General features: G+C 44.7%; 1 protein-coding gene across 1 annotated transcript in view; it reads left to right on the forward strand.

Annotated features, from left to right (window-relative positions):
* Window positions 1–5000, forward strand: part of ltbp4 (latent transforming growth factor beta binding protein 4) — a gene marked incomplete at its 5' end in the record, with an annotated part of 171357 nt that overhangs the window by 16183 nt on the left and 150174 nt on the right. The gene's annotated exons all lie outside the window — the stretch shown is intronic.

Below are 5000 nucleotides of genomic sequence, written 5' to 3' on the forward strand. Positions count from 1 at the left end.
AACTCATTCATCTCTATGGGACTATCCAAACCAACCCATTCATCTCTATGGGACTATCCAAAACCAACTCATTCATCTCTATGGGACTATCCAAACCAACCCATTCATCTCTATGGGACTATCCAAACCAACCCATTCATCTCTATGGGACTATCCAAACCAACTCATTCATCTCTATGGGACTATCCAAAACCAACTCATTCATCTCTATGGGACTATCCAAACCAACCCATTCATCTCTATGGGACTATCCAAACCAACCCATTCATCTCTATGGGACTATCCAAACCAACCCATCCATCTCTATGGGACTATCCAAACCAACCCATCCATCTCTATGGGACTATCCAAACCAACCCATCCATCTCTATGGGACTATCCAAACCAACCCATCCATCTCTATGGGACTATCCAAACCAACCCATTCATCTCTATGGGACTATCCAAACCAACCCATTCATCTCTATGGGACTATCCAAACCAACCCATCCATCTCTATGGGACTATCCAAACCAACTCATTCATCTCTATGGGACTATCCAAAACCAACCCATTCATCTCTATGGGACTATCCAAACCAACTCATTCATCTCTATGGGACTATCCAAACCAACTCATTCATCTCTATGGGACTATCCAAAACCAACTCATTCATCTCTATGGGACTATCCAAACCAACCCATTCATCTCTATGGGACTATCCAAACCAACCCATTCATCTCTATGGGACTATCCAAACCAACTCATTCATCTCTATGGGACTATCCAAACCAACCCATTCATCTCTATGGGACTATCCAAACCAACCCATTCATCTCTATGGGACTATCCAAACCAACCCATTCATCTCTATGGGACTATCCAAAACCAACCCATTCATCTCTATGGGACTATCCAAAACCAACTCATTCATCTCTATGGGACTATCCAAACCAACCCATTCATCTCTATGGGACTATCCAAAACCAACCCATTCATCTCTATGGGACTATCCAAACCAACCCATTCATCTCTATGGGACTATCAAAAACCAACTCATTCATCTCTATGGGACTATCCAAAACCAACCCATTCATCTCTATGGGACTATCCAAAACCAACCCATTCATCTCTATGGGACTATCCAAACCAACCCATTCATCTCTATGGGACTATCCAAACCAACCCATTCATCTCTATGGGACTATCCAAAACCAACTCATTCATCTCTATGGGACTATCCAAAACCAACCCATTCATCTCTATGGGACTATCCAAAACCAACCCATTCATCTCTATGGGACTATCCAAACCAACCCATTCATCTCTATGGGACTATCCAAACCAACCCATTCATCTCTATGGGACTATCCAAACCAACCCATTCATCTCTATGGGACTATCCAAACCAACCCATTCATCTCTATGGGACTATCCAAACCAACTCATTCATCTCTATGGGACTATCCAAACCAACCCATTCATCTCTATGGGACTATCCAAACCAACCCATTCATCTCTATGGGACTATCCAAACCAACCCATTCATCTCTATGGGACTATCCAAAACCAACCCATTCATCTCTATGGGACTATCCAAAACCAACTCATTCATCTCTATGGGACTATCCAAACCAACCCATTCATCTCTATGGGACTATCCAAAACCAACCCATTCATCTCTATGGGACTATCCAAACCAACCCATTCATCTCTATGGGACTATCCAAACCAACCCATTCATCTCTATGGGACTATCCAAACCAACTCATTCATCTCTATGGGACTATCCAAACCAACCCATTCATCTCTATGGGACTATCCAAACCAACCCATTCATCTCTATGGGACTATCCAAACCAACCCATCCATCTCTATGGGACTATCCAAAACCAACTCATTCATCTCTATGGGACTATCCAAACCAACTCATTCATCTCTATGGGACTATCCAAACCAACTCATTCATCTCTATGGGACTATCCAAACCAACCCATTCATCTCTATGGGACTATCCAAACCAACCCATCCATCTCTATGGGACTATCCAAACCAACTCATTCATCTCTATTGGACTATCCAAACCAACTCATTCATCTCTATGGGACTATCCAAACCAACCCATTCATCTCTATGGGACTATCCAAACCAACCCATTCATCTCTATGGGACTATCCAAACCAACCCATTCATCTCTATGGGACTATCCAAACCAACCCATTCATCTCTATGGGACTATCCAAACCAACCCATCCATCTCTATGGGACTATCCAAACCAACTCATTCATCTCTATGGGACTATCCAAAACCAACCCATTCATCTCTATGGGACTATCCAAACCAACTCATTCATCTCTATGGGACTATCCAAACCAACTCATTCATCTCTATGGGACTATCCAAACCAACCCATTCATCTCTATGGGACTATCCAAACCAACTCATTCATCTCTATGGGACTATCCAAACCAACTCATTCATCTCTATGGGACTATCCAAACCAACTCATCCATCTCTATGGGACTATCCAAACCAACCCATTCATCTCTATGGGACTATCCAAACCAACTCATTCATCTCTATGGGACTATCCAAACCAACTCATTCATCTCTATGGGACTATCCAAAACCAACCCATTCATCTCTATGGGACTATCCAAACCAACTCATTCATCTCTATGGGACTATCCAAACCAACTCATTCATCTCTATGGGACTATCCAAACCAACTCATTCATCTCTATGGGACTATCCAAAACCAACTCATTCATCTCTATGGGACTATCCAAACCAACTCATTCATCTCTATGGGACTATCCAAACCAACCCATTCATCTCTATGGGACTATCCAAACCAAATCACAAAGTGATAATACATCTGCACCACAAAATATGGATGTTTCTGATTTGGTGTGCATAGATTTAGTTTTATACATTTCTTTGGCCATGTGATTTATTTGCACGAATCATTCACTTTTGGTCTGTAAAGACCTTTAGGCGTAGACTAGACTTAAACTAGCTTTATGCAACTGCGCCCCCAGCAGGACACAGTAGCTGTTGGGGGGGAATTCAACAATGTGATCTTTCCCAAGGGTGGACGTACCAAAACTAATATTTACTCACGTCCAGAGATGGGAAGTAACTAAGTACAAATACTTTGTTACTCTACTTAAGTAGGATTTTCAGGTAACTGTACTTTGCGGAGTATTTATTTTTCTGACAACTTTTTACTTTTGCTCCCTACATTTTAACAGATATCTGTACTTTCTACTTACTTTTCGAAACAGGCTTTAGCCTGACGATGTAACCTTGTCTGTCTCTCTCACCTCATCTCATCTCATCTCGTATCCCAGCTTTCACACATAATGTGCACCTTTTTGTGGAAAAACCACATCACACAAATGATTCATCAAAGTATCGTCTTTATCCATCTTAAAACATGTTTGGAGGGGATCTTCTAAGGGCGCTTTCACACCTACCTGGTTTGGTCCGGACTTTCGGACTTTCCAGTTTGATCCGAACCAAAGTGACAGGTGTGACAACCCTCCCCCGGACCACGGTTCGGACCAAACGCCCGGTCCTTGGTCCGATGAAAAGAGGTGGTCTCGGTCCGGATCAAACCGCACCGTGTTGCGGTTCACTTGCAGTGTGAAAGCATTTTTGGGATAGTTCAGACTTTCGGACCAAATACAGAAACGTTTCACCAGGCTATTGTCAGAGGAACCATGACAAATGAGCCACTGGAGGACATGGTGGGAGGAGGAGAGCACGTTTTTAATTGAAATATATGTTGTACAAAGTCAAAAGGGAAACATTCCAACACTGTAACTTTAGGTAGGCTATTTTCAGAGAGGATGAGAGAGAGAGAGAGAGAGAGAGAGAGAGAGAGAGAGAGAGAGAGAGAGAGAGAGAGAGAGAGAGAGGATAGCCTGTATGAGGAGGGGAGAGCTGAACATAAAGAAATGACTTGCCTTTTTTTCAAGTGAGCTGCACAAACAACATATTGCATCAGTGTAAGAAACAAACACGTAGACACAAACTAGTCTCTTAATGAACACAGCACAGGCAGGGGGAAATCCAGACCATGTACAGACAGACACACCGCTCAACAAACAGGGGATGATTGACAGGTGTTCCCGCAGGCTAAAGGTGGAAGTAGGTGTGGCTTATTGTTATATGCTGAATTGAACAGTCTCTCCTAATGATTCTTAATTAGCCCCTTATCGTTCTATCAGGCTGTAGGCCTAATTGTTGCCGACAATGAAGGCAACATTAACTGATAGATTTTCGAATGAAGTTTGGCGTAACATGCACTCCATGCGCAAGAGACCCTTCTCACGGGGGCCATTTTGTGTCGAAAAGGCAGGGTAAACACAGGTGCAAGCAAAACACTAATGACGGTTTCCAACTTCCATGATTGGAATTTGGAAACCCTCATTGGTGTTTTGCTTGCACCTGTGTTTAGATAATAAAAATCACATTCACAAGAAGCCGACGTCAGACGCACATATGATGTAGGCTACAAACCAATCATTGTCAAGATGGGAGACAGTCCACGCAGAGGACCGTGAGTGGTCCGGCCAGGTGAGACAGAGAGGACCGTGAGTGGTCCGGCCAGGTGAGACAGAGAGGACCGTGAGTGGTCCGGCCAGGTGAGACAGAGAGGACCGCGAGTGGTCCAGCCAGGTGAGACAGAGAGGACCGTGAGTGGTCCGACCAGGTGAGACGGAGAGGACCGTGAGTGGTCCGGCCAGGTGAGACAGAGAGGACCGTGAGTGGTACGGCCAGGTGAGACAGAGAGGACCGTGAGTGGTACGGCCAGGTGAGACAGAGAGGACCGTGAGTGGTCCGGCCAGGTGAGACAGAGAGGACCGTGAGTGGTACGGCCAGGTGAGACAGAGAGGACCGTGAGTGGTCCGGCCAGGTGAGACAGAGAGGACCGTGAGTGGTCCGGCCAGGTGAGACAGAGAGGACCGTGAGTGGTCCGGCCAGGTGAGACAGAGAGGACCGTGAGTGGTCC

The sequence above is a fragment of the Poromitra crassiceps genome (assembly GCF_964638095.1).
Source record: "Poromitra crassiceps genome assembly, chromosome: 5".
NCBI lineage: Eukaryota > Metazoa > Chordata > Actinopteri > Beryciformes > Melamphaidae > Poromitra > Poromitra crassiceps.